Raw genomic sequence first — 10,958 nt, 5'->3', positions numbered from 1 at the left:
TAAATTATCATTTACATTCTGCTTCAAACTGACCAGAATGATTCCCAAATACACGGCCATAAGTTCTTGAGCATTAACATCAAAGCTAATTGTTTCACATCTTTGACCATAGCATAGCATATTTATAAAGTGCTGTAAGAGAATAAAGACAAAATCATACTAAAACACATAAAATAATAAATAAAATCAAGGAATTAAACCCTGAGTACAAAACATTAAAGAACTGAGACGGGCTTTACTGCAAATATCATCAAAGTGGTAACAGCAACGCCTACGTTAGGTATAAATTATAATGATTCCACTTTGTTCTGCCATGCCATGCCTGTCATGTTTGTTTTTTCCTTTCTGCCAGTCCTCCTGTTAATCAGCTTCACCCAGTTCACCTGAGCCCTGCCTGACTGTCTCCTTGCTTCACTTGTGTGCTCCTTTCAAGCAAAGCTCAGGCTCTGTCTCCCTGCCAGATTATCGCTAGCCTTGTGCCAGTAGACTCCAGCGATATTCTCAACCAAGCCTTTTGACTTTTGACCACGTTTTCTGTCCACGGATTCTGCCTGCCTTGCCCCTCATGGATTCTCTCGCCCATCCGTCATCTGGACCCCGACCTTGGCTCAGAACTTTGACTACTGCTTTGAAGCAGCACTCAACTGAGACTGCTCTAATAAGGGTGCATAATGACCTCCTGATGGCTGCTGATGCAGGGAAATGCTCTGTCATGGTGCTGCTTGACCTCAGTGCAGCTTTTGACACTGTAGACCACAACGTTCTACTAAACAGGTTAAATGCCCTGGCTGGGATTTCAGGTTCTGCTCTAGACTGGCTCTCTTCTTATCTCACCAACAGAACATTCACAGTGAAATCCGAAACCTTCTCTTCAGACACTGCCTCTCTAACATGCGGGGTCCCACAAGGTTCAGTTCTAGGGCCTCTACTATTCGCATTCTATATTCTTCCCCTAGCTGGCATCATTCAGTCTTTCCCAGACATCTCCTACCACATCTACGCTGATGATATTCAGCTCTATATGTCCTTTATGCCACACCAGTTGGACAGGCTGGCCACACTTGTACTCTGCCTGACCCAGATCAGTAACTGGCTGTCCAGCAACTTTCTTGTCCTCAATGCTAACAAGACAGAGACCCTGATCGCTGCACCCCCAGAACTTCAGCCAAAAATCGAGCAAGAAATTGCCTCTTTTTGCCCATCAGCCAAGGCCAACAGTAGAAACCTAGGAGTTATTTTTGATCCAGCCTTAAGTTTAGACTCACACGTCAAAACCATCTCCCGCTCTTGTTTCTTTCAACTGAGAAACATTTCAAAAGTCCGTAAACTGGTTTCTACTGCAGATCTGGAAAAAATAATCCATGCCTTTGTGTCATCACGCTTAGACTACTGTAATGCTCTTTTTTACTGGTCTCAGCAAAACCTCCCTCTCACGCCTTCAAGCCATCCAAAATGCAGCAGCCAGACTCCTAACCAAATCCAGCAGACGAGCTCACATCACTCCAGTTTTACAGTCCCTCCACTGGCTCCCGGTAGAATATAGAATACAGTTTAAAGTTTTCGTCCTGACCTATAGAGCTCTTAACAACCAGGCTCCAAGCTACCTATCTGAGCTTTTATCCCCACACACCACCTCACAGAGCCTCAGATCCACATCTGAAAACCTCCTGGCTGTTCCTCGAACCAGACTGAAAACCAAAGGGGACAGGGCCTTTCAGACTATTGCACCCAGACTTTGGAACAGTCTACCTTCAAATCTCCGTCTCTCTAACACTGTAGAGGTCTTTAAAAATCATCTAAAAACTCACCTTTTCATCCAGGCGTTCCCTCCCTAAATGTTCTAAAAGATGGCTTTGTTCGGGTTCACACCTTCACTTTGTTTATACTCATGATTTAATTTTCTACTTTATCACTGCTATTGTTTTTTGGATGTTTTTATTGGTTAGAGGTATTTGCCCTGATCTTTATCATGTTGTACAGCGCTTTGTGATTTATATCTGTGAAAGGCGCTCTACAAATGAACTTTTACTTACTTACTTACTGATCCCTGCTCAACCCCCTGATAAGTATTGCTGACTTCTGCCTGGTTGTGTTTGACCTTGCCTGTACCTCACTCGGACATTGGATTTTTGGATACTTGAACTTCTGTGGACTTTACTGTCTATGTCGTTTTGAGGAGAGGAGTTGAATCCACAGACTGAAGAGGAGCTCCCATTGCTGGCACCGAGACAGTCCCGCCCCCCTCTCCCTGTCATTGCAACATATGCTGCTCCGTCTCCAGTTTTCCTACCAGCAGAATCTTCTACGATTCCCTGATTCTCCCACATTTTAAATAAAAAAATCTTTTACTGCTGTGTTCTGGCTGAATTTCCGGGTCTTCGGGTTATACCCATTTCATAAATAATAACATCAGGCATCTGCATGTAACATTTTTAAAAGGAAAGGTTTTTCTCACGGTTGCCAGATAGTTGCTAAGTAACATCTTGTGTATTTGAGCATGTGTATGTAGTTTTATGATGTATCCGGACTAACTGTACTCACTCATGCTTGATTCTGTTGCATTCTGGAAGAAGAGGGGTTAACGTCTCCTGCTCTGACAATACCTGCGTCAGGAGGTGACTGCTTTGAGATGAAGGAGTGACTCACAAAAGAATCCACTGTGAAGAGTAAAAATTATAGATGCTTATCAAAATCTCCAACATCCTCAGAATAAGATGCTAGATGGGAATACACTGATGCAAGTACTAGCATTAGGTATTGGGCCAATACTGCATGAGTGTCATATCATTAACCTATATTTGTGTGATGGAAGCTTTGTTGCATCTTTACATCTCTGGTCTACTTTGCCTTATGCCCTGCATCACACATATGTTCATCGATTTAGATGATTATGTTCGTCAACGACAGGTGTAATTTGACAATTTTGAATGGTGTTAAAGTTCATTGATATCAGTAACTCGGCTTAGAAGGTGAGACTCATTACATGCAAAGCTAGATACTTCAAGTCTTTTGTTATAACTGTGATTATGGCTTACAGCTGATGAAAATACCAACTTTAAAATCTCAGACAATTCAAATATTAAAAGGTTCAATATTCTAGACCCACACTCTCATCAGCTAATGAGCCCACAACCTGAACCTGGTCTCTCAGGCCTAGTCCACACGTAGCCGGGGTTTTTCAAAAACGAATATCCGCCCCTCCAAAAACTTGCATCCACACCACCGCGTTTTAAAAACAAACTCTGTCCACACGTACCCGGATAAATACGTTGTTAAGGACATGCCAGACCTGTAGGCGGCAGTACTTCCCCCGTTCTTAACCTCGTCCTTCGTCTGTGGTCTTCCGCAAGGAGCAGTAATTCCGCTTGCAAAAACAAACAAGCAGAAAGCGCTTGGACAATTGATGGATCGGGTAGTGACAGAGCGCAGCTCCGAAGGCTTCCATGATGCCGGCTAATGTAAACACAGGTCGCACACGTGATGTCAGCATTTTTTGTCGCGGAAAGTGACGTTGCGGACCTTAAAACTCCGGTTATGTCCGTCCACACACAGACACCCAAAACGGAGAAAACGCAGATCTTCACTTTGGCCGGAGTTTTTAAAAAGATCCGTTTTCGTGTGAAAAAACTCCGTTTTCGTGTGGATGACAGGCCAAAACGTAGAAAAATATCTACGTTTTGGCAGATCCCCGGCTTTGTGTGGACAGGGCCTCAGTATAAGCTAAATTACTGAAATAGACTTTTACACCGTGTGTGTGTGTGTGTGTGTGTGTGTGTGTGTGTGTGTGTGTGTGTGTGTGTGTGTGTGTGTGTGACAACTTGTGGGACTTTAACTTTCTTCACCAACATGAATTTCATAAGAACTTCATACTAAAAAATCTTCCACATAATCAGCTGACTTTGACTTGACCAGACTGAGTTAGCAGCTTAAAATTTTCTTTCTTTTTCGATGTTAAGTATAAATTTTGAGTGTTTACTAAGCCAGGTTCTGTCAGCTTACTGACACTGGGTGGTAAGCTTATGATGCTACATGTTATTGTGCTAGCCAAAATAAGTTAGCAGCTAAACCGTATAGCTAACCAACAGCACAATGGCTCATTGTAACACAAACTCTAAACTATTAAAACTTTGTTTTAAGATCCCAACCAACAATACAGATATTTAATAAACCCACCATCACCTGCTAACAGCTAACAATGCTAACACACTTAGCACTTCTAACAGAGCTAATACAGCTAACGCTACATGACAAAGCTGCTGTACTTTAACTTGGAACCACGGTGGTTCCTCGCAGCGAGAAGTCTTCTTACTTTTTAATTAGTGTCATCAGAATTCCGGGTGAGAAGGTTTTCCTGTCAGCCTGTGTTGGAAAAATGTCTCCAAGTCAGCATTCCAAGGACATAAGAAATGGCGCGCTTAATGGGCGGAGCTTAACGATAGAAGCTCTCCACTCACTGCTGGAGGTCCAACAGGAGAATGTAATTATGTTAGTATATTATTACCTATATTATCACACATAATATATTATGAAACTGTAAAAAACTTAAAAGTGATTGATGGGCTTTTTTTCTTGATGGCTGGGCATCAGTAGGGTTATAATTACTGTGTTGTAAAGCACCTTGGGGGGTTCTGTGAAGGCCATTTACCATGATTGGACAGTTGCAGAGTTGGTCCTGGAAACCAAAGTGAGGGTTACAGCTGGTGAAACTTATACACAATTCCCATGAAATATGATATTTTCAGCGTCATAAAAGACAAAAGTTTTCTCCTGTTGCAGCCAGTAGCGTTGAACACATGCTGGGAGTCCGACAGGGTGAAACCCCCTCATGTAGCTCTGAGAGTTAATGATTAAAGATTATTATTCAGTTTAGGTAATAATAAAAGAAACATTCTTGTGTTTCTTTGTTGACTTTCTTCTTTGTGCACGTCGGATTTCTCAATAAGACACTTTCCCTAATCTTTTTCATTAAGTGCATGATGAGGCCGGGTGTACATTCACAAACAATTAACAGTGAGTTAAGCTTTCCCAACGTGCACATTCAAAGCACTACAGTGGCAAAAAAACCTGTTTGTTCATGAGAGACGACTCTTACAGAGAAACAGGCATGACTGCAAGGTTTTGGGGACGAGGAAACAATCACAAAGGGGAGAATAAAGTTTCCATAAACAAGTCTGGGATCAGGTATGCTGCAGCAGATTAAAAAAAACAACAACAAAAAAGATGTAATATTAGATAGAAGCTGCCAGATGGGCAGGTAGATGTCCAGATACACATCTGGACACAATATTAAATAACATGAGCTGTAATATCGTCTCCATAACCTTTTACCCCCAGGCCATAGATGTTCCCCACAATGCATTATGGGTATTAGGTAGTCTATCAAACAGAGATAGTTTATTCCACTGTTTCAAAATAAAGGGCTGACATGGCTGTGCCTCTTGTGTTGCACAAAAACAAAACAAAACAAGACAGTAGGCTTAAAACATCACGAGTTTTCTTTTGTTATGTGTCTGAACCAAAATATTTGTTCTTAATTGTCCTTTCATGGATTTTAGGCAAACATATGCAAAACTGTAGAAATTTAAAAATCAATATCAGCTTAAACGTTGTTTTTTACCCTTGCTTTTAACTGATTGTTAATTAATTTTAGGGTCTACCGGATGGTTCTCAGTGTTTTATCATTTTATTTTTACTGCTTGTCTGTGAACAGCACTGTGTGCAGTCTCTGATTGTTGGAAATGTGCTATGTAAATAAACTTGACATTGACTTAATAATCCTTTTCTCTTTCCTCTGCGGTGGATCAGAACTCCCCCCAAAACAAAACTATATTTTTTATGCTTTTGCATAGTTGTTTTTGATCTCTATAGACACACGTATTAAAAACAGAAGTGAACAGATTATTATGTTTATTAAACACCAAACTCAGGGTGCAGCAGGTAAAACAGAAGGAATTTAATGTTACAATGACATCATGAACAGCAGGTGAACATATGGAGGGTGTGATGTACAGCAGGTGACGTTTGCCATTCAACCTGTGTGTGTGTGTGTGTGTGTGTGTGTGTGTGTGTGTGTGTGTGTGTGTGTGTGTGTGTGTGTGTGTGTGTGTGTGTGTGTGTGCGCGCGTGTGTGTGTGTGTGTGTTTTCTTTTACCAGTTGGAAGACTCATTGATACGTCAAATGTTATTTGCGAGCATGAACTCATCCAGGAAGGCAGCATGAGGACAATCCAGGGAATTACACATAATCACACGTTACAACAAAAGCCCAGAGACAAAGAATGGAAACAGCAGTTACAAAATCTTTCATTACAACAGGTTTGGGATTGTTTAGATGCATTCATCTTGAGTCTTGTTGTCTCAATCTTTTAAAGTGTTCCCTAATGGAATCAGATTAGTGATCTTTCCTCCTTAAGGCAGAGCCAGAACACAGGAGGGATTGTGTGTCCTCTCTGGTCTAGGAGTCCCCCAGAGGAACCGAAGCGTGTTCTGGGGAGAGGGACGTCTGGGAGCCAACATCAGATAATGTTTACAAAGCGTTGTGGCCTTTGACCAACCAGTGTTCCTCACTGGAGATCCTCAGAGATGTTCCAGAAGAACCTAAAGTGCAAACTGTATGTGCGTGTATGTGTGTGTGTGTGTGTGTGCGTGTGTGTGCATGCGTGTGTGTGTGTGTGTGTGTGTTTCTGTGTGTGTGTGTGTGTGTGTTTCTGTGTGTGTGTATGTGTGTGTGTGTGTGTGTGTGTGTGTGTGTGTGTGTGTGTGTGTGTGTGTGTGTGCGTGCGTGCGTGTGTGTTAGTTACTGAGTTTTATGAACTACCTTGTGCAGGGATCAGCTGTTGGCCCAGTGGGCTGCAGGGGGAGTTCCTCTGAGGTCAGCTGATTCCGACTGTCCCATCAGTCTCCCTGTCGATCCTCTACCTCACACAACCACCTGTGAACTCAGTCACTCCATTCACGTCGCCCACAAACGCAACGTGAAAAGACCCCGGACCAAAGGAGTGGGTAGTTATTGTCTTTACTTAGCAAAATATAATCAAAAATTAAATGCTTTTATGGTCACAGATAGACTGATGCTTAAAGTACCTTATTACCCACTAGGCTCTATAGCAGCCATTCGGGGGGCCTCTTTGTGGCCCCTGAACCATATGCAAAGGGCCGGGGGGGGGGGGGGTCTGCTTAGTAATAATAATATTAAGCAATTGTGAATAATTCGTTTAGTAGTTTATTAATGCTTAATAATGCACTAAGTAATGTTAAAAAAGGGACCCTCAGTGTCACCCATATTTTAATGTTTTTTGAAGAAAATTGTAGTTTTAAAATCATTATTATTGCATTTGTGATTTAAAAAGTTGGCAGCTAATTTTTTTTAGGCTTTTAGCAACCGACCAAAGTGTCAGGTGTGCTGGAGCGCGAGGGGGAGGTAAGGATCCAAACACGGGTGAAGAGGGCAGGCAGACAGGAACAGTTAAAGGCTTTAATGTTACACACGCTGACACAGAAACAATGATCCAACACGAGACAAAGAACTGAAGGGGTTTAAATACAAGAGGGTTGGGAACTTGGGTGATTGGAAAACGAGAGGCAGGTGGGAGCAATTAACAGAGAGAAGACTAAACCATAAGGGGAGACAGGACAGGGTGTGACACAAAGTACGTCAGACAATTTAAAAACATTAAAAACAATACACAACATAAAAACTAAACTTAAGAACTAACATTAAAACGTTTTGGTTTGATTTTAGACTTGTGGTATTTAGAGAAAAGACCTGGGGGCACCTTATGGTTCCTGGGGGCCCTATGTTGGTGACCCCTGCCCTAAAACTTAAATTATTAAGTTATTAACTTAAGTTATTAAAACTGATGGGGAAGTGACCCAAACGCCCCCTAGTGGCCAGCTGCGGTTCTCATGTTAAGCCCCGCCCTTCTATGTAATTAATGAGACTTTTTCCAGACTGAAAAAAAAACTCCTCAGATATTAATTTTTTTTCTGGTTTTAACTCGTGTTGATTAACAAAATTCGTACGCGTTCCTTAAATATCCTTTTAAATATGTTCAGTGATATTTATTTGAGTTTTGTGGGTCAAATGACTTCATCTGATTCCATAGGTACAATGAACGTTGCTTATATTCAGCTCATGCTGATAAAAGTGGAGCACAAATGTAAAGCATGTTTTTTTTTACAGTGTAGACGTGAAGATACTGATAAATAAATCCAGTTAATTATTTCTTACATTAACAGTCTTAACTCTTCGTGGGGCTTGTAGTGAATAGCTTCTGCTTCACCGTCATTATGTGAGTACAATGAAAACTTCTCAGCAAACTAAAAAACATGTATGGCCACGATGGAAGAGCCAAACAGGAACACAATCAGAACAAACAGGTTTCTTCTAGCAGATCGTATCAACACACAGCTTTTGTTTGAAAGCTGCGGATATGAATTATGGACGTGAGTAAGAACTTGGTAACTAGAACAAGAAGCACACACACACACACAAACAATGTGATGCACGTGGCCTCACGAGAACCACATCAGAGACTGTTGACCTTCTTCAAGAAGCACCTTTAATATACCCTGGACACCTTCTCAGTAAAACATGATCTAACCAGGATCGTTTCATACTCAGAGGAATTGAAACACGCTGCTTTTCATGCATGCCATTCCTCACGCCATGATGATGTCACTCCTGCCAGCTAAGAACAGGAAAATGAGGCTACAATTCACACAGGATCACCAGAACAGAGACTGGAAAAACATTTTCTGGTGGGTCGGGTCAGAATTAGTTGTCACCAACATGAAAGCGTGGCTCCGTCCTCCAACAGCCTCACCAGAGCTGGGATTTGGTGCAATGGCAGAAAACTTTAGATAATGTTTTATTGACAATTTTCTGACTTCATCACCACAGTCAGAAACAGGGTAACATAAACTTCATCCTTCTGTCTGGGTCCATCTGAAGACATTTAAGAAGGAGGAGCAGCCACTTCTCTGGACTCTGAGTCTCCTCATCCGAAGCCACAGGTCTGAACTGGACCCAAGTGGCCTCATGTGGGGCCTTGTAAACACGGAAACACCATGAAAAGTACCTCATCCAACTCACTCACGTGCTTCTGTGCGCTCTGTGTGAGGACCCAGAGAAGCATCTCTTCTGCGTTGCTCATAAACATGCACGCTGTTAAAGTGGAGCCAAAAGCATAAAGAGTAAACACTAAGGTCTCTCATTGGAGGCTCTGTAAATATTTGGATTCAGCGTTGGTTAAAGGGAGAGAAACATGGCCGACGCGGGGGGGTTAACGGACGAATGTGGCTAGCCCCGGCCTCCACCACGCTAAACAACATTACTGTATTCATCATCACTGGCTCACCATGCTGCAGCACGGGAGGTAGCCTCATCCGAGGGTGGGGCCACGGCTACTTCCTGAAAATAAGATGAAAATTATACTTCTGACAACTTGAGAGGTCAAAGTAAACAGAATTAAAAGGGACGCTGTGCCACGAAGTCAATGATTCGACTCTTTAAATGGTCAGAGGAATTAGTTTCTCGTTAGGTCTGATATTCACTCATAGTGGAGACAATAAACATGTTTCTTATTTGGTGAGACGTTACACTTAAAAACAAATATATAAAAAATGATTTTTGTGTCATTTTCTGCTCATTCGGGTAATTTGTGCCGACTAACGAATCGTCACCACGTTGTTTCCAGACTGAAAAGATGCTGGGCCCAAAGGTTCACCTCCCTCCCTCCACCTTCTGTTAATGCAAGCTGAATGTTTATTATACAAATGAACACAAACCAGCTGCTTTACATATTTTCTTTGTCCAAAAGTGAAGTCAGTGCTTCAGATTTGTCTAAAAGATGCCATCAACCCAACCCGCCTTTACTTTCTCACACACAATCATGGTGTTTTTGAAACATTAAATAAGTGCTAAGTACATTTATTGAAAAAGTTTGACGTATTGTAATGAACAGAACTTGGAGGACCCGTGATGACACCAAACACAGACGTCTTTAACAGTCTTTATTAGCCAGAAGCTAATAGGAGGCGTTACCGGAGAAAACTCGGGTAAGGGCAGAGTCGTAGACAGGCTAGGGTCATGGTGGCAGCAAGCCCCCACAATGCGGGTGAAAAATTGAAGCAAACACGGAAATGAAATAAATTGCAGTTCCACCCTCATTCACTAGGGGCTGGTATCAGAAGCGAGCAAATCCTCATTGACTCCCAGGTTAAAAATACCAATTTCACAGCAGAAATAAACATGTTTACAGCCTGGTACCAAAACATGTTTTTGATTTAAATGATCTAGTTTACAGTCATGACAACTCTGAGGGGGGTGAATTTTTTGTCACTCTTCTGTTTAAGTGTATTAAAAGCCTAAAATTCTGTATAATTAATGAGCATCCGACCCACGTGACCGCAGAGCTAGCTCCGTGGAAAGGCCTCAGCCTGAGCCTCGGCCTCGCCTGAAAACTGTTCGGTCATTTTCAGTCTCTCAACTTAGACCATTAGTTGTAGCGTTTGTGTATTCTTTTTGGATATTATTTGTGTAATTGTTGGACAAAATGACTTGCTGTGGTATTAATTGCACTAATAGAGCGTCCAAGGAGTCTCCACTTCATTTTTTTCGGTAAGTAAAATTATATTTATGTATTTTAGGTCACTGCCGAGCTGAGCTTAGATTTTAACATGTACTGTTTAACCATGAAATTTAAATGTAATAGGGTAAAACCCAGTGCATTTAACATAATGCTGCACTTTAGAAAATGGGTTGAAATATTACATGTTGGTGGAGCTGGGTTCCGACTATCGGCTTGTGGAGCTCTCGGGAGACCGATGTTTTCCACCCGGTTCTCCCCTCCCCGCAGCTCGGCGCCTCTCTGTCTGATCGTGGCTTCTGTCTGCTGCGCGGGCTGCCGGCTTGTGGAGCTCTGAGATGGAAACCTTTTCACCCGGTTCTCCCCAGC

This window comes from Nothobranchius furzeri, chromosome 12 (genome assembly GCF_043380555.1).
Source record: "Nothobranchius furzeri strain GRZ-AD chromosome 12, NfurGRZ-RIMD1, whole genome shotgun sequence".
Lineage (NCBI taxonomy): Eukaryota > Metazoa > Chordata > Actinopteri > Cyprinodontiformes > Nothobranchiidae > Nothobranchius > Nothobranchius furzeri.
The sequence above is the reverse complement of the archived record's forward strand: the minus strand, read 5'-3'. Positions refer to the sequence as shown.